At 39.5% G+C, this 20,270-nt stretch overlaps 1 protein-coding gene across 1 annotated transcript in view; it reads left to right on the top strand.

Annotated features, from left to right (window-relative positions):
* SPATA16 (spermatogenesis associated 16) overlaps positions 1-20,270 on the top strand; it is a 2,543,770-nt gene that overhangs the window by 17,496 nt on the left and 2,506,004 nt on the right. The gene's annotated exons all lie outside the window — the stretch shown is intronic.

Here is a 20,270-nt window from a genome sequence, read left to right as displayed (position 1 = left end):
TATGCTTCTGCAACTCTGATTTTAAGCATTTTGAATTGTCAGGCTCATATGTTAGGGTGTGTCCTGACTAATTGTAAAAAGTATAGGGGATGTTTTGTCTGCAGTTTCTTCTTCTGAGGAAAAATCTGCTTTAAATAATTTAATTTCTTCTACTGTTAAAGTTATTGCTCTTTGTATTTAGTGTATGAGTCTGTTGATACTTCCTCAAGGGCTATGCCAATGATACTGTTTGAATAGCTTTGGATGGCTGTGTTCTAAGAACCTTTTAGATGATGTTAAAAATTAGATTTTAAATTCTCCTTTGGATAGAGATTTAGTTTTTGCCTCCTTCATTTCTCATTATAAGTTGGACTTGGCCTCTAGAGACCGAGCCAACTTTGGTTCCACTGTACTCAAGAGTCTGTTCCGATAGGCCACCCGGGACAAGGTGCTAGGGACGCGGTCCCATCCAGCAAGAATGAAGGCGAGATTGACAACTTAACATTTAGAAGTTATGTACCTACCATAACGTTCCATGTTAGTTGTCTTCTTCTCGCCTTCTTTCTTGCGTCCCACCCTCCTTCCCCCTAGCCAGGACAGACCTAGAAGAGTTTTCTTCTTTGTTCCTTATGGAATTTTATTGCTGGCCTTAGCTTTCAAATGAGATCTGAGGAGTTACCGCCTAGCATTGTGGGATATAGGGGAGCCTCGAGCCGGTGGAACTAGCTCTCGAGCTTTTAGAGTGGCCGAGTCGGAGCTGAGGATTGGCTTCGAACCCATCCAGCAAGAAAGAAGGCGAGAAGAAGACAACTAACATGGAACGTTATGGTAGGTACATAACTTCTAATTTAAGAAGAAATGACAAGGGGGTTCCAAGAAGAATTCTGGAAACTTACAAAACCAAGGACAGTCCAGTAAGTTAGAATGACCATTTAAGAGACCCCCCCCCCCTCAGCCTGGCAGCCCCTGTTTTACATCCAGAAAGCCTGAATCTCCACTTTTCCATTTTGCAACATATAATTTCAAACAAATGAGTTCTACGATCATTGATCAAGATTGCAGATGTCAGTGGGAAGAAATCCCTCCTTTTCAGGAGGTAATTCCTCTTCCTCTAGACCAGACTCTTTTGTTTCCACCTGTTCTTCATCACATGCTATCCCACAGAGTGACAGAACCAGTTCTGCCTTCCCAGAGTCTTTTTCAAAGTGTCAGGAATCTCTGTCTTGGGTGAGAGATCTCTTACATAACTGAAATTCCAAGAGAAAAATCAAAAGTCTTTGTTAACTCCTTCTCACAGGATTGTATTACTGGGATATCATCTAGATACCACATTTGAAAAAGTGTTTTTCCACAGGAAAAATAGATCTGTATCTAGATCTACTTCTAGGGTTTCCACTCAGACTTTGGTCACTGTGAGGGAATACCTCTATATTTTGGGTGTTTTGACTTCTATGATTCTTGTGATATCCCTGACAAGACTTTGCATGAAAAAGATACAGTGGTATCTGAAGTCCCTTTGGTTCCAGCACTAGCACCCCTTGTCTTTTCAGATCCCAGTGTTGGGGGTTGTCAGAAGAGAAATTACTCAGTGGAGACAACATATATCTTTAAATCCAAGTCTCCCTTTAATCTCCCCCTATTCCAAAGCAGTCAGTTGCCACAGATGCTTCTAACCTTGCTAGGAGAGCAGTTTCAGGAGAGAAAAAAGTGCAAGCTGTGTTCAACACCAGGGACATATACAAACAGGTAAGTGTAAATGAGATGCTGGCCCTGATCTAGGCACTCAAGTCTCTGCATCATCTGTGGTCCTCAGAACCACTTCATGTTGTTAACAGACCATACCACAGTCATGTACATCAGTAGGCAAGGGGGAAGCAGTTCATAGCCCCTCTGCAGACTAGCCATGCTAGCTTGGGATAAAGCTTCATGACACAGTTTCACTGTGCAGGTATCTTACGTTCTGTCAAAGCAAACTTGTGCGGCAGACAATTTATTTTATTTATTTAACATTTGTTGACTGGGAAAGTCCAACTAGGACAGAGCCTATTTTCAGCAGAGGCCCGGGGAGAAACACTTCAGATGCATGCCTTTAGATTGTGGGAGGAAACCAGAGCACCTGGAGGAAACCCACACAAACGCAGGGAGGGCATGCAGACTCCACAGAGAAGGCACCCCAGCTGAGAATCAAGCCAGAGAACCTCTTGCTTTGAGGTGACAATGTTAACCGCTGCACCATTGCACCGCCCAAGACAAGCATAGCAGAAGGGTTGACACTCATGAATAGAAACGTGATCAGGGAGTCTTCCAAGATTTGAACCATCTATGAGGAGTTCCTCAAGTAGAGCTTTTGCCTCCTCTCAGAACAATCCTCTGGCATGATTCTGTTCCAAACTCCATGCAAGAAGGCCTAGAAGACAGAATGCCTTTTCTTTTCCTTAGACAAGAATGTTCTTGTATGCTTTTCCTCCCTTTCCACTAATATCCAGGATACGTCTGAAGATTTAAAATGAATCTCCCAAAATCACTGTGGTGACTCCCTTCTGGCCTAGGCAACAGTGGCTTTCCCTTCTTACGGAAATGGCCCAGAACAATTACTAGAAGCTTCCTTGCTGAGTGGATCCACTCACACAAAACCAAGGGTGTTTGATACAATCTGACACAAATCAACTTCAGTTGACTGCCTGGATGATAGGGTCTTAATTCCGTTTAGCTTCCTGTTTACTGAGGATATGCAGCAGGTACTATTGGAGGCAAGAAAGCCTGCTACTAGAAAATCATGCATTAACAAATAGAAAAAGTTTTCTAGTTGGTGCTAACAATATAACCTGCACCCATATGGGTCTACTTTTTCTCGTTTTACAGTGTTTGTATGAGCTACTATCCTATGGCTCTTCTTACTCCCCTATTAAGGTTCATTTACCTATCATTTCAGCATGTCTGCCCATGGATTCTCCTTTCAGTGCTGTCATATCAAAATAGTTTTGAAAGGGGTTTTTGCATAAGAGGCTTATATGAATAGTGGCAGCCCCTCCTTGTGATCTTAATTTTTGTTAGAGGATCTAACTATTGCTCCATTTGAACCAGCTAACCTGGCTGACTTGAGGTTCTTAACTTGGAAGACAGTTTTACTGATTGCTGCGACCTCTGCAATAATGGCATCTGAGTTGCAAGCTGTGAGTCAATCCTTTCTATTTTCCACTGGGACAGTGTTTCTTTGAGAACTAATCCTTTTATACATTCGTGGGTTTAAACTAGGACATTGTCACCATCTTTATAAGCCTAGTCATGCATTCCAACCCAAATATGTCCCTTTGTATCATGAGCATTTATTAGACGGGTGTCCCTTTGTCTCATGGGAATTTATTACATGGGGGTATGTTAGTTAAGAAGTTTTTTGAGGTTATGTGGAGGGGTGTTGGTTTGGGCATTACTGCCTGTCTCTGTCTATCAGAGACATGAGGGCCAGACCCATGGTGAATTTCTGATTTCCCATCCATTGTTCTGTGTTACACTTAAATAAGGTTAGGGATGGAATCTGCTTCACATGGGTGGAAAGCTTGCTCCAGAGCATAGGGATCCATTGAGACAGCTACCTGTCTCCACAATATGTCTTATTTATGTCACAAGCAAAATTAAATTAAACAATAGTACCTTTGCCTTTTCCTACAATAAAGAATAGAAGCCAACCTCTCCCTGAGTCCATTCCCTCAAGAAAGCAAGAAAGTATGTTAGCTGCTTTATGTAAAGTATATTTGTCTAAACATTAAGTTCATTTAATAACCCTCCATTAGCAGGAAAGCCAGCAACCATACTCTTTTCTACTTCTTTACTTCCCCCCTACCCCCGCTTGCAGCCTTCACCTTGCTTTAGTATTTTCCTCCCCTACTACTAGATCCACTTCTTTCTTTCCAGGTGTTAATATTGTACTATAGCTTTTACCCACTAGATGGGACCCTCTTCTTTTTCATCTATTCCACTCCCTCATTTTTGAAACACTCAGGAAACTAGTTTTACCTTACTTATTTCATTGCATGTAACTAGTTATATTTCTGCCTAGACCTACTTTAAGCTTCCATTTTTCACCTTTGTCTACCTATCGACCCAACCTACCCAGACTATTACTGCATCTATCACCTCCTTTACTTACTTGCACCTAAACTTAGCTTTAGCAGTCAGCATTTCCACTGATTGTTTTTCACAGGCTGGTTTTCCTCCTTACTTGGCTCTTCCTGCTCCGTTCGCCCTGCGGGCTCACTCCGCTCCCCTGCCCTACCCCCAAATCTCACCCACCCCCACTGCATCTAGCCTTATACTTCACTAACCACTCCTACTCCCCTAACAACCAATCACATTCCACACCTCGTTAAAATTTTCCCTCTAGCTCACCACTCCTCCCATTACATCTTCTACTCTCACCTTCTCACTCCCCACTCTCTAGGCCTATTTCACTTACATCCCCATACCTTACACCCCTACTTCTTTTCTCAAGTCTCCCTCTCCTTTTCCTTCCATATATCTTAACCGCCTGTGAACATCTTCACTGCTCTAACTTCCACCAGCTCTCAAAACAAACATCCCTTCCTGCTCTATCAACCACCCTGAAACACATAAACATAACATGCACAACCATCAATTTCCTCCCAATGTATCACAGAGCCACCCATATTTCCTACAAACAGTACCAAGTCAAGAGAGCACATAACTTACTGAATCTTACTGTTATTCACACTTACAGGTTACACCTTCACCTCCTTGTAGATGGTGACATTCATCCCAACCCTGGCCCTACCAATAACACCCCATACCAACATAATCAGTCCTTCTTCTGCTTCCATACACAACCCTACAAAGCCTCCTAGCTCCCTCTTATTTGGTCACGTAAATGTACGTAGTATTAACAATAAAGTAACTCACCTTCATGCCCTACTTGAGGTACACAACTTTGACATTCTATGTTTAACTGAGACATGGCTAAAACCATCTACCCAGGACTATGAAATCACTCCTCCAGGATATAGTATTTTAAGAATTGATCACCCTAACAATAAGGGAGGGGGCGTGGCCTTAATATATAAAACAGGGCTCCAACTTACACTACTAGACACTTGTCCTCCAGCTAATACCAATTCCAAAATTCTTTTCACCAAGCTACAACTAAATACTTGTAAGTCCATCTATATTTTATGCTCATATCTTCCTCCAGGTAATAACATCAACTACATTGAAAACATCCCCAGCTGGCTGTCCACTAACTATCCTCAAGAAACCATTGTCCTAGGCAACTTTGATATTGACTGGAATACCTGTAATAATGATAACCCTTCTAACCTCATAAACCTTCATGGCTTCTCTCAAATTGTCACCTCACCCACTTGAATCCATAAACCCACCAACAAAGAATCAGTCCTTGATTGGATCCTTATAAATACTCAGTCCCCAATCTACATGGTAGGCATCCTCCCCAATGACATGAGTGTTCACTCTTTAACTTATTTAATTCAACATAAGATCAATACACCCTGTCCTATAACCTACAGAGCTTCTCACTCCAATAAACACTTTAACCCTGAACGTTTTCAAAATGATATGCAACTGGTCACCCTTGAAACACCTCCAACTAGAGAAAGCAGTGGCTTACTTCAATTCTAAGGTCCTTGAAATCCTCAACTTCCACGCCCCTTCCTGTGCACCCTTAGAAATCGGACCAAAATTGCACCATGGCTTACAAAAGAAACCAAACAAAAGATTTTGCTGAGAAACAAATTTTGGTCTAGATGGCGTTCTTCAAAGGACCCATCTGATCACATAAAATTTAAACAACTTAGAAACTCTACTAAAGCATCTATTCTATTAGACAAAAAAACTTCTTCTTTCAACTCCAGCAAACTAACCAACAAAGCCCACAAACATTCTGGTCAGGGATCAATATATTCCTTCATCCAGGCAGCACTAAGACACCCACCCCCTCTGGAATAACCCAAGTCACTCCCAATCAAATTGCTGACTCCTTCAACAACTTCTTTACTGAAGCTATCCAGTCTCTTGCCAACTCACTACCTCCTGTATCCACAAATCCGCCCCCCTCCTCCTTTACCTCTCCACCCACTTTCCAACTCCAACCTGTCCCTACTTCCCTCATCTGTACCCTACTACAAAAACTCAAACCCTCTACCCCCTCAGCAGACCTACTACATGCTAAGTATCTTCAAATTGCAGCCATCGTTATTGCTTACCCTATCTCAATCCTAATTAACAGAACCATAAAAGAAGGTACCATCCCAACCATCTGGAAAATCTCACATATTATCCCCCTTCATAAGGGTGGGAACTCTACAGAACTTTCCAACTTTCGTCCAATTGCCCTACTCTCTCCCTTAGCTAAAATCATGGAAAAATGCATCCACCGCCAACTACTTGATCGCCTTCTCCGAAATGGCCTATTAGCTAGCTCTCGGCATGGCTTTCGACCCTTCCATAGCACTACTACTGCCCTCCTTTCATTTACTGACCACATTAACAAAAACTGTAACAATAATATCCTGTCCTCCGCTATCTTCATTGATCTTTCAAAAGCGTTTGACATGGTTAATCATCAAATACTTTTGAATCTTCTGAAATCCCTCTCTCTTGACACTCAAGCACTACAGTGGTTCAAGTCCTACTTAGATAATAGGCAACAGGCAGTGCTCTGGGAAAACACACTATCCTGTCTCCCTTGGTGTACCCCAAGGATCTATCTTACGCCCTCTTCTTTTCTCCATCTTTATCAATGATCTAGCTATTAGCATTCCCCAAGCTGTAACCATACAATACACTGATGATTCCACTTTAATCTCCTCAGCTACAACTCCATCTGAACTCCATGCCCTCACCCAAAGTGTCTTTGAGCTTGTAGAAGATTGTTCGCTGTCTCCTCCTCAACCCTAAAAAGACTAAACTACTGCTATTTACTCCTACACAAAAGTCCACCCCATTTAATTTCTCTATAAAATCCAAAAACGGCACAGTCATATCTCCAGACACAACAACCAAACTCTTAGGGGTTACTACTGACCACAACTTTAACTATGATACTCTTATCAATACCAAAATAAAATCGGTAAACCGAAAGCTAGGCTCCCTCTACATAATTAAGCCCTTCTTCACTCCTACAGCCAGAACTACTATTGCCCACACCCACCTCATCTCCACTCTCTTCTATGCCTCTCCTATATACACAAATCTGTCAAAAACTAACCTCAACAAGCTGTCAATCTCCTGCAACAGTATAGCCAGATTTGCTACCGACTCCCCATTTAGAACCCACCACTGCCTAAATTTAAACCAGCTCAGTTGGCTGGAAGTACACAATCAGTTCTTATTTCAGCAACTAATTATTTCCCATAAAATCCTTTATTATCCAGAGAAAACAGCAATTCTTACAAATCTTATCAGTCCATACAAAAATATTTCCAATCTTCGCTCAGCTAATAAACTACTAGTATCCACACATAAACCCAATAATAAAGCAGGAGTTTCCCTTTTCTCTAATACTGTGGGTAAAAGCTGGAACCTACTGCCTGGTGACCTCACTTGTATCTTCTCTACTTTACTTTTCAAAAAGAAACTTAAATTGTATCTTACTAGCCACTGGCTCTGTCCCTGTACCAACCCTGACTAATACTTTCTCCTCCTGTTTTCAACATCAATAATTTTTCCTAAGCTATTCTACCTTACATTATTGTCACTTCTAAGGTTACTACCTCTAAGTGGGACTTAGCATACCCAAGATAGACTTAACAGACATCCTACCTGCTTTTGCTAGAGGGGTAAACTTCCCCTTTACTACTCTCTCCAATTCCTGATTTTCTTCTCTTCTGTAACTAGTTTCTTTTCCCATTCCTTACTAATGATTTTGTTGTTCTGGGAATCTCCCTCTTCCTTCTATTACTTTCCCACAGTGTAAAAAAAAAAACTTAATAGTGAAAATAGGGGAAGGGGTATTTTATCTGTATTTTATCTTAACTGAACTTTAATGTATCTGTAACTGAACTTTAATGTTAACTGAACTTTAATGTATCTGTAACTGAACTTTAATGTTTTGTAACTGTTATTGTATTTTTAATCTTAACAGTTTGTAATTTTAAATATTTTTAATCTTGTCTGATCCTTGTGGAGCTTTTCTCCCCGGGCCTCTACTGAAAATGGACATATATCCAGCTAGACTAGCTCGGTCAACAAATGTAAAATAAATAAATAAATAAAAAAATCCATGGATATAGTAGTTCTGATGCTTTTCATTTTGTGGATGTGGTAAGGTCCATCAGAGCATGATGGTAGGATGTCTTGTATGCCAGGCATAGATTGCCTTCTAGTAACTTGTAGAATGGGAGTATGAAGACATAGCTTTATGGTGATCCATGTAGGAAAATGTGTTTTTTTCCTGGATTCTCCTGTTAAGGAACCTTTCTGGGCATGCCATCCGTTGTATATGTCTGATCAAGTAAATGACAAAGGGGGCATTATACTCAATGATGGGTCTGATAAGGGCTGAATAAAATGGCACTGTGATTTCCTTAGACCTGGATGCCATGCTTTTATAAGTTGTGTTATGTAGAATAATTTTCTTACTACCTTGACTAAATGTTGTCAAAGGCCAAATTACTGTCTACATGTGTTCCTAGGTCCCTGACTACTTGGTCATCTCTTAGGGGGTATCGTTTGGACGGAGTAAGTAGCTTGGGTAGCAGTTTTCCCAAAAGGCACTTTAATGCATTTCATGGCATTGCGTTGTAGTCTGTGTCTTTGACATCAGACATTTGTCTGTATTACACCATATTGTAAGATGCTTGTGTTATGTGAATATCTATGACAGCTTTCAATTTGCGGTCATTTATGAATTTGGTTAGCCAAGGATCCTTGACATTAGCCTTTACCTCTGAGAAGTAGATGCCAATTAGGAATGGTCCCAGCATGGAGCTCTGAGGTACCCCTCTGGTGACCGGTCTCTCAGTGGAGGTGGTATCACCAATCCTGACTTCCTGGGTCCTCTCTGTGAGACAGTTGGCAATCCAGTGAGTTATGTAGGGGGTTTATGCCCAGTTCGGTGAGTTTGTCAACTATACCTCAGTGTGATACTGTATCAAATGCCTTAGCCAGGTCCAGGTAGGTGGTATGCTCCATTTTCCCCTCATTCATTGAAACCGCAAACAACTACAGCCATTCAGTGTCATGTACAGAGAAAAGCAGAGGCCAATCATGTAAATTATAGTCCAAAAATAATTTATTGTAAACTTTGTCAGTTTTTTCTCAAATTCAGTGAATTGTTGGTTTAAATTTACATTTGGCTGAGGCTCATAATGTTCTGCCCACAGAGTAGTCTGTAACCAAGTTAACAACAAACCACTCCTATCATGGCCAGCTGCTGTCGTTCTTGGGTCATTACTTCCTTCACCTTCTCCCATCTGGTTACATTGAGCAGATGTGGTTTTAGTGGGAACTTTGGCTTTAGTGGTTAATCTATTATCCTAGTTTTTGGAGTCACAAAAACAGCAACAAATGGATGTGGTAAAAAATAATGACTTGACCATGGAGAGTTTTTCAACATGCAATGGAATGAGAGTAATTACACATCTCTGTGTATGGTTTCATGTTTACTTGGTTTGGTGTAGTGAACTGTTTTGTGTGGGTGTTGGGTTTGTGCTGGAAGACTATTGGTTCCGCTAACCCATTGCCTTGATGACCTTCTCAAAGACGTCCACCAGGTTTAGTAGACATAACCTTCCCTGAGAAAGCCAAACTGAGCTGGGTGCATTGTCTGAAGGTTGCATATGTATTTGTTTATCATTTCCATGATAATTCATTCCTTGGCTTTGCATATTAGACTAGTCAGACTAATAGTTCTGTAGTTTCCTGGGCTTGGTTGATGGTCTACCCTTGTGAAGTGGGATGACCATTGCACTTCTTCATTCTCAGTGTACAAAGTCTGTTTTGAGGCTGTAGTTGAAAAGTGACGCAAGTAGTCTTGATAGCTCATGTTTCAAGCTGTTTAGGAGGGTTCCCAGGATATTGTCAGGGCCCATTAAGGCTGTGTTTTTGGTCTTAGTGAGTGCTGACAGGATCTGTTTCCTGTTAATAGTTATAGGTTATGCTAGTAGGTATTTCATGAGGGGAGACAGGGGAGAGTGGGGTGAAGTTTGAGATGAGGGAAGCAGGGGAGATGTTGGGGGTGAAGTTTGAGATGAATTTGTCAACCAGGTAATTTGCTGCCACTGTGTTCAGTGAAAGTGGCACCATTGACCACCAGGTCAGCACACCAATGTGTGCTGCCTTTGAGGTTTCAGTCATTGCTGTAGAAGACCTTGTGGCTGTCTTTAGTCTGTGAGACTATCTTGACCTCTTAATTGGCCTTGTTAAACTTAATTAGTCCTCTTAGTTTCCTGTTTAGTTTAATTAGAAAGCTGCTATTGTTGTGGGAGTTGTTCCTGATTTTAGGCATATCTTTTTATGTATATACTCTGTTAAGGTTAGGGTAGAGCAGTGTGGTTTGTTTTTAGAGTTTGTTTTGTATGTACAGCAGTCTCTATACAGCCATTTACATGTTTGTATACTGTCTCTGTGAGCAATTCTGCAGAGATTGCTGTGAACTTGGGGTTGGGAAGAGTATTGAATTTCAACAAACTATCACTTAATAAGATTTAGTTTACTTTGGAATAGTTCCTGACTTTTACAATGTTTGCTGGGGTTGCAGAGTTGATTTTTATTTCAAAGGAGACAGCTTTGTGGTCTGACCTGACCAGTGAGGGTGTGACACTGGCAGAGGGGTTGCAGCACTTTCCCATATTGGTGAGTACCAGGTCCATTATGTTTGAATCTCTGGTGGGTGTGCACACTATCTGGTCAAAGGTATCTGTGTTAATGAAGTCCAGGAATTGTGTTTGCAAGTATGAGGCAGTGTATGTTTTCCATTGTATAGAGGAGTGGTTAAAGTCTCCCATGAATAGGGTATTTGGTTTAATTGAGAGTGTCTCTAGTACATCTGGGTACAAGCTGTGGGATTTTAGGGTCGTAGAGGGTGCCCTATTGCTTGCTAGGATATGGTATGGGTCTTTGTCTATGGAGATTTGCATATGGATAAATTCCAGAGCATTGTTCTGTTTAACCAATGTAGAGTTATGCTTGTTGGTAATTAAGATTATACAGATTGTTACTAATATAGATTATATAGATTGTGACTCATCCACCTTTTGTCCCTGTCTATGCAGCTGAAGGTCTAAATGTGTAGAAGGCACTGAAGCTAGCACTGCCAGAGTACTTTATGCATAAAGTGGTATCAACATTTACTTTAAGCCTAGCTATCCATCTACCCATTTTTTCCTTAACCCAAAAATAAGAGAAAAAGGATACTTCATACCTTGGATGTCCACAGACAACTCTGGTACTTAGCTGACAGAACTAAATCTTTCAGATCTTTGAATGAATTGTTCAGTTCTTGTGAGGGTAAGAAGGCGCAACCTGTGTCAAAATAGACTATTTCCAAATGGTTGTCTAAGGCTATTACATTTTGTTATACTCACCACAACAAAACTATTCCAAGCAGGGTCAAGGCCCACTCTACCAGGGTCTTGACTTCATCTCTGGCTTTTTAGAAAGGTTTGGATTCTAGAAGTTTTCTAGAAGCTGCAAATTGGTTCTCTGTACATAGTGTTGGAAAGCACTATAAGCTTAATTCCTTCTCTAGGTCTAGATCAAGCTTTGCTAGGACCATTCACCAAGGTCTTTTGGGACCCTTCTTCTTCCACCTCTGAAATGTAGCAAGCTAGACTAATCTAACCATATAGTTACGGCTACTAAGCAATGGTCAATATGATGAACATAATACAGTTGTTTAAATTAAAGTTACGAAAACAATAGATGTTCAAATAATCACTGCTGCAGTGTCTGCTCCCTCAAGTCATCCCCATTGTTTTTGGTTTGTTGTTTATTCCAGGGTGTGGTTATTTATGTTTTGTTCTTCCTAGCATCGTTCTTTTAAGGCTCAACCTCTGTCTGCTGATAGACAAGCTGTGAAGGGCTTGATGCCCAAGCTTGTCTTTTTGTCAGCTGAGCTCGAGCTGCGTGACAGTTTGGGCACATGGAAGATGTCTTGAAACTTTGGAAGCTGATTGTTTTTATCCTTTGCAGGATATAACCTATATAGCTACGGCTACTGCAGCAGTGATCATTTGAACATCTACTGTTATGGCAAGTTTACTCACACAACTGCAGTTTCATGCTGCACTGTTCTGAGTTCATTATTACTAACTCCATCTTCTACCTGTGTTTTGTTTGGGTCCAGTTTGCATAGTTCTTTTTCAATATAATCTGTTTAATTTCTGTATCTGAAGTTACTTGAATGTTACTAGGATAGTTCATCACTCACTTTGTGAAGCAAACTGCTTCACATAAGATTTTGTAAATATATCTGCAGCCTGTTGTGTTTGAGAAAAAAATTTAGAATCTACAGTTTATCCATTTGTCTTTCTTTACTCCTACCACATGCTATGCATCTATAAAATGGTTTCCTGTTATGTTCAATATATAAAATGTCTTCAGTGTTCTTGATCTTGTCTCACATTACGTTTAATTTATCTGCCCAGCTTGTTTATTTCGATTTTCAAAGGTATAGGTTAGTATCTTTTCCATTTCTTATATTTTTTTGCCCCTCACCTTAACCAAGTATCGTTATATTACGTAAATATATACTCTTGATGTTTTGTGCCTAGATCCTGATCTTAAAGCATTTTTTATCATTTTTTGCATTCAGACAATTTCTATTTCAAAACTTGCCATATTTCTTTTACAGTTTTTCCAGTTAAAGCATTATTCCAATTACTTTTACATAGTGACTGTTTTGCTTCCATATAATTTGATAGTAATCTTCTGTGCATTGGTGTAGATAACATTTTGACAGATGTATCTAGTAGCAATTTAATAGTAACAATTTGAAATGTCATGACCTGTCGATATGCGGAGACCAAACAGCCAAAAGAACAGACTTACATATACCAAGTCTGAAATGCCATTTCTCGGAATTTTCCTTTTTCTCTCAGATATGGCAATCTCAGAATTGGCATATATAGGTTCAGGGGGTGTGGAGGGTACGGGGGGGGGGCTTGTTCCCCCCTGCAAAAAAAGTTTAAAGAAAAAGAGTGATTTTTGAGATTTCTTCTTATGTGTTTTTGGTCTTTTTTTTCTGCTTTTCAGCACTCATTATTTTGAGTGCCAGCATTTCAGTAGGGAGTCCAACTTAACCTGTATAACACCATGATCACTGCAAATCAGCGGTGACAAATCTTGATATAAAGTAACAGTCATTTCCCATAGGAGCACAAACACAGTCTAGTATGTTCTGTTTCATGGTAGACTTTTTTTACAGTCTGAAGCAATTTTTGTTTCTGAATATACATTGTAAAAAATGTCCTTACTAATGCTGTTGAATCAATATTATTCCAGTCTGTTACTTGTAAATTTAAGTCCCCAGCCACAAATATTTTTCTATCCTGTTTTTCATGCAAGAAATATTTGAATTCTTCTAGATCATCAGCACTTGACTTTGGTAGTTTTTACACTCCAATTGTTTATGTTCCAGCACTTGACTTTGGTGGTCTGTACACTCCAACAAATTTTATATGTTCCTGAGATGTCTTTGTTGTCACAGTTACACAATGTACAGAACTGGTGTTATCATGCAATAATCAAAAGTTTCATAATAGTCTTTAATCCCTATCATAAGGGGTTATAATAACCATTAAGGTGTTTATATTGCAATACAGGTTGCAGAGTTTGATTCTCACATTTGAAAAAGAAATTAGCTAAGCTTAAAATGGTCCACAAGGGTATCTAGTCCAGTACTTTACTAGCTGATTTATTCAAGCTTTCCTGTGCCTGGCTTGGATGCCTGTGACTACAAGACATTGGGCTGCATCTAAAACCATCTCTGGACCTACAAAGCTGATATAAATATTTTTTGCACTTGCTCTAAATATCTCAGTGCTATTTAACAGTTGTGTGCTGCATTTATTTATTTGGTTGACTTTATCACTGTTTTTCACCCTGCAGTTGTTAAAGAAACATCATCTGTTTGTTACTGTACTGCTCTTAGGTCATTTTAACAACATTCTGATATTTGCTAACCTTCTCTGATACTGCAAAAGCTCTTCAGAGTTTGCCAAAATATCTCTAAGTTTTCCAAAGTTTTTCTGTGTTTGTAGAAGTTTTCCTACGTTTGCACACACCCATCCAAGTTGGAAACTGCTGGTGGAAAGCTTATTGCGTTTTTATTTGATTGGCCTTAGGGCTTAGCTGTGTAAAATTATTTCATCCTGCTGGTATAAAAGCCTTATATATTTGTGTGACTGTGCTCATTTATTCAGAGCTTCCCTGTGCCTCGCTTGGACACCTGTGACTACAAGACATGGGATTGCATCTAAAAACGATCTGTGGACCTACAAAGCTGATATAGTTTTTTTGCACTTGTTCTAACTGTCTCAGTGCTATTTAAAACTGTTTTTTTCAGCTTGTGCTTGTTAATGAAACACTATATGTTAGTTACTGTATTGCTCTTTGTTAATTTTAAAAATATTCTGATATTTCCTAATCACCTCTGATACAGTAGAAGCTGTTCTGAGTTGGCCAAAATATTTCTAAGTTTTGCAAAATTTTTTCTGTGTTTGTAGAAGTCTTCCTACATTTGTACACATTTTTTTTGTATTTGGGAACATTTCTTAGATTTTGTGATCTTATTTCCAAGGATTCCTGATACTGCAGGAGTTCTGCCTTTTGTTATAAAGCAATTGTTTCTGTATTTGAGCTCAAAACCAGTTTGATTTAAATTAAGTGGGTATTATTCTGCACTCTGGTGAGTGCAGAGGGCTGATTCATCCTATTCAAGTTGGGAACTGCTGGTGGAAGGCTTATTTTTTGTTTATCTGATTCGACCAGGGGCTTAACTGTGTAAAATTCTTCATATTGCTGGTATAAAAGCTTTACATTTTTGTGAGACTGTGCTTATTTATTCAGAGCTTCACAATGCATGGCTTGGACACGTGTGAGTACAAGACCTCGGATTGCATCTAAAATTATCTGTGGACCTACAAAGCTGATATAAATTTTTTTGCACTTGCTCTGTCTCTGCAGTGCTATTTAAAACAGTTTTTTCAGCTTGAACTTTTTAAAGAAACCTCATCTGTTAACTGCACTGCTCTTATGTCATTTTAACAGTATTTTGATATTTTCTAACCTCCTCTGATACTGCAAAAGCTGTTCTAAGTTTGCCAAAACATTTCTATATTTTGCAAAGCTTTTCTTTGTTTGTAGAAATGTTCCTACTTTTGCATACATTTTTCTGTATTTGGAAACATTTCTCAGAGTTTGTGAACTTATTTCTAAGGATTCCTGATACTGCAGGAGTTCTGCCTTTTGTTGTAATGCATTTGTCACTGCACATGAGATCAAAACCAGTTTGTTTAACATTAACATAGTTTTATTTTGCACTCTGATGGGTGCAGATGGCTAATTTAACCCACCCAAGTTGGGAACTGCTGGTGGAAGGATTGTTGTGTGTTTATCTGATTGGCCTGAGAGCTTAACTGTATAAAAGTCTTTCATCCTGCTGGCATAAAAGCCTCGAGTTTGTGCATCATGCAAACGCAGTTAGCTGTGCCTTGTATATAAGCAAACCTCTCCAGTTTAAAATCCTCTTTAGGAAATGCTCTCCATAGTCTGCTTGAAGATGGGCCAGTTTGAACAGATGGCAGCATCACTGCAGGTCATCTTATACTGTACTACTAAACGGGTCTATATTGAATTCTCGAAAGCCAACAATGTCGAATTTGACATTGTCGGCACAGAATAGCGAAACTGCAGAATGTGGAAGAAGTAAACAGAAATCTCCATAAGGGGAGATTTCCATTTACTTAATGTAGTGTGGCCTTGGAGTTGGTTTATTTAAGTAGCGGGGAAGTGGAGGTTGCAGGGGGGCTTGCCCCCCTGCCTACACCATTTAGTTTTTTTTTTGTTTATTTTAATTTTTTTTTGGAATGTTCGATGTTTTAACAGTTCAGTCACTAAGGGTCGACCTTTAGTGATTCGAACTGTTAAACATTCAATGTTCCAATATAGACCCCTACTAAACACCCATCTTTAAGTGTCTCTTCCCTACTCCTTCCCATCTACCAAGGATCTGGTATAATGGATAGGCACTTCTCTGTCATCTCCGTTTCTGGCCTGGTGGATATGGGCATCATAAGACAGTGTAGTAACTGCCTCATGTTCACTGTCAACTATTTAATTTTTGATCACACAAACACAATGTTTGAGAGATGTAGATACACTATGTCATTGGAGGCAAAGCTGTCACAAACACACATGAAAAATGCAAACCAGGTTGTTAGCATTACACCCAAAACATTCACTACCAACACTAAAGAGCAAACACATAGACCCACATATGTGGTGGTACTCACATGTAATCTGCTAAACCCTCTAAGACCTTCCAGAAGCATCTCTCAGTGGTCTTGCCCACACTCAAAAAGTACAGCACCTCACACAACACATAATTCTGAAAATCTTAGTAGCCTTGCTTCCAAGCGCATAAGGCAATGCACTGCACAACCAAACATTCTGATTATTGGGATCCGTTGTAAGACATACTGATGTCCCCCTTACCAGGCTAAACAAGGAGAAAATCACATTGAGCTGCCTGTCTGGAACCATGATCTGCCAGATCCTGCATATACTTAGGTCTTCAATCCAAAAGTACCAGTATGACATGGTGATAACCCATGTGGGCATAAATGACCTGGTGCCTCACTAGACTGCATGAAGAGAGACAAGATGGAGCTCTCTGAATATGTGTTCCAGGCAACTATGAATCTAGCCTTGAGTAGCATTCTACCTTCTCCAGTGATGATCCCATAGTATTTATTTATTTATTTGCAGTTGGTTTACCAGGATAGTCCATTGGGCCAAGATGAACCCGTTTTCAATGGAGTCCTGGGGAGAAAAGCTCCATTAACAAGGTTATATAGTTATACAAATATAATAAAAGATTAGCAGTCAAGTTATCAATACAATACAATTACACTGTTAGAGCAATCAAGTTATCAATACAATACAATTACACTGTTAGAGCATAACACTGGTGTTGACTGTTACAGATGGTACTTTCTATAGAAGTGATTCAGTTTGCATTTTGTACAGAGTTAAAATGCAGTATTTACAGAATTGTACAAATTACAGTTTGTAGATGGTACATACTATAAAGTGAGTCATATTGCAGTAATTGTAGAATTTTACAGAATTACTGTTTGAGGATATAGAATCAATGTTTCTTTACGAGATGCAAAGGAACTTATTATCAGGAGGAGGAAGAAAATAAGGTAGTTTTGAAAATATGAGGGTGGATGACTGACTTCAGCAACTGGCTTAGTTTCTGGTGTTACAACAAGGGGATCCAATATCTGTCAGCCTGGGAAGACATGATCAACAAACCACAATGCTTTGCCAGAGATGATTTGCATTTGTCAGTACTTGGCTTCTGGATATTGGCAGAAACTTTCCATATCCCCATAGTACCGTTTTTAGGCCGTGCCAAGTTGTTAAACTCTTCAACATATTAAAAATCACTCACAACTACCTAAAGGTACTGCTGCTCTATGCTAGGAGTTTAAATTAAAAAATGCACTCTCTGAAAGGACTCCTGACCCTAGAGAGTGCAGATATATGTGCAGTGATGGAAGCATGGTTGAGAACCATGGAAAGCACACAGGCTATCAAAGGCTACAGTGCCTTTCATGCATTTCAATCCTTCTCAGATCAGGATAGAACAAATGGAAAATGTGTCTCAGTATTCATAAAGGACAAGTAGACTGCTAGAGTGGTCCAACAAAATGAGTTGCTTGAGATGCTCTTTGTCTAACTAACCATAGGTGTGACCCCCTATCAAATCCTCACTAGCTACAGATTCCCTAACATGGATCTGGAAAACCACACCTCCTATCTAAACCTACTGGAATCTCTTAACATTCAGCCTAACACCACACTTATGGGTGACTTCAACTACCCCTCCATAAACTGGGAGACGTATACAACACATAATTCACTTGCTCAGTGGTTTTGGACTTCACCAACGCAAACACCCTGGATCAGCTAGTTAGCTCCTCAGCTAGAGGTGCAAATATCCTACACCTGATATTCATGACATGGGGGGATGCTGCTCTCTCTCACGCATTAACTCCTCCCCGGTAAGATATGACCAAACAATGATCTCCTTTAGTATTAAAAGTAACCTAGAACCCCCATCAAACTCCAAACCTGTTAAGAATTTTGTTAAGGCCAATTACCTCAAACTAGGTGACAGCTTATTAAACTTCCAAGCCCCTCTGAACCTTGATGACACTAAGGCTTACTCTGAGCTGTACACAGAAATACTGTACAACCACTTTCATAGATGCATAGATCCTGTCAGAGTCAAAACTATGAGTGCTGTCAAAATTAAAACATTTTGGTGGACCCTAGCATAAATAGGCTATTCAACAAAGTAATAAAATCCTCTCCAAAGCCAAGAAGACAGACAAAACAGAGCAAAAAAGACATGTGCCAGTCTAAATAAATAAATTAGAGGGGATGGTCAAATTTTCCAAAGCAAACTACGAGGCAAAGATAGCCTTCCTGGTGAAAGATAACCATAAGGCTTTTTTAACCTCAGGGGAAATGCTCATCAATGTGCTGAGTTAATCATGAATGGCAACACTTATACTCAGCCTGAAACTACAGCAAACCTGCTGGCTGACAAGTTCAGTTCAGACTCCCCCCTATCACCCCCTACAACACCAAAAGAAATACCCACAACCATGCCCCTACCGGTCATTATGAGGGAACAGGACCTTACTACCCTCGTTAAAGTCAAAAACACACCCTCCTAGAGTCAAGGCAACATTCCAGGCTGCTTCCTAAATAGCTTAAAACAGAATCTTTCAGGGCCCATAGAAACTCTCTTTAACCACAGCCACCACACAGGCTTTGTCCCAGAGGAATGGAGGACTGCAACAAGGGGAGCCCATCAACTGACCCAGGGGACTACAGACCCATAAGCTTGACCAGTCTTATCTGCAAGGCCATGGAGAGAATTATCATGGACCTGATCAATAACAACATAGGAAATCTTCAAACACTGGACCAGACCCAATTTGAATTTGTAAAAGGGAGGTCTTGCCTGTTCAATCTGGTAGACTTCTTCGAGAAAGTTACCAGGGTCATGTATGAAGGTAAAATGATAAACATTGCTTATCTAGACCTGGCCAAAGCTTTCGACACAGTCTCCCCACTCGGGGATCGTAGCTAAACTTACTGAGTTAGACATAAACCCCTACATTGTTAGATCAATAAAAAACACGAAGGAAAGCAGGAATCCAGGAGTAGGTCCACCACTGTTTTATGAATCATATAGCCATAAGCGCTTTCGTCAAAATCATTACAAGACTTCATCAGATAAAAATGAACTGAAAAGCCAAGTTTAAAAGTCCTTCCCATATCGCATGATCCACCCCCAAGTTAATTAACTAATTAACTGATTAAAATCAACAGTAAATGTACAAAAGAGAAAAGGAAAAGAAATCACATTATGCAACATCTTAAAACACATAAATTTAAAACTTTAAAACCATGAAATATATATATATATATATATATATATATATATATATATATATGTATATATATATATATATATATATATATATATATATATATATATATATATATTATTATGTGAAGAACCATAATAACCAAATCTAAGTTGTGCCTTCAATTTTAATACACAACCAGTAGATGCTAGTTCATTTAAACAAGGAAAACCCACAGCATTTAAACTTAATATCCAGTAAAGTTCCCAGTTTTTCAGAAACAACTGCCATGGTCCACCCCTTTTATTCTGTTTGACCTACTCAATCACAATGAATTTAAAATAATGTCCAGGAAATTCCAGGATGTGCCTATAAAGTGCATTTGTAGTTTTTTTTTACCTGTATGTCATAATTATGTTCATAGATGCGTTGCTTAAGCATCCGCTCCGTCTTGCCGATGTAAAAGGCAGGACATGATTGACACAATACCCCATAAACTACCCCAGTACCGTTACAGTTGTAATGTAATATCCTTTTATCCTAAAGCTGAAACCATTAATTTCAAGCAGTTCTCCCACATAAATGAATTTACAAAAATGGCACATGCCACATTGGTACATACACCTAACTTGGGCATTATCAACTTCG

The sequence above is a fragment of the Protopterus annectens genome, chromosome 4.part1 (genome assembly GCF_019279795.1).
Source record: "Protopterus annectens isolate FY-2018-M chromosome 4.part1, PAN1.0, whole genome shotgun sequence".
Lineage (NCBI taxonomy): Eukaryota > Metazoa > Chordata > Ceratodontiformes > Protopteridae > Protopterus > Protopterus annectens.
The sequence above is the reverse complement of the archived record's forward strand: the minus strand, read 5'-3'. Positions and strand labels throughout refer to the sequence as shown.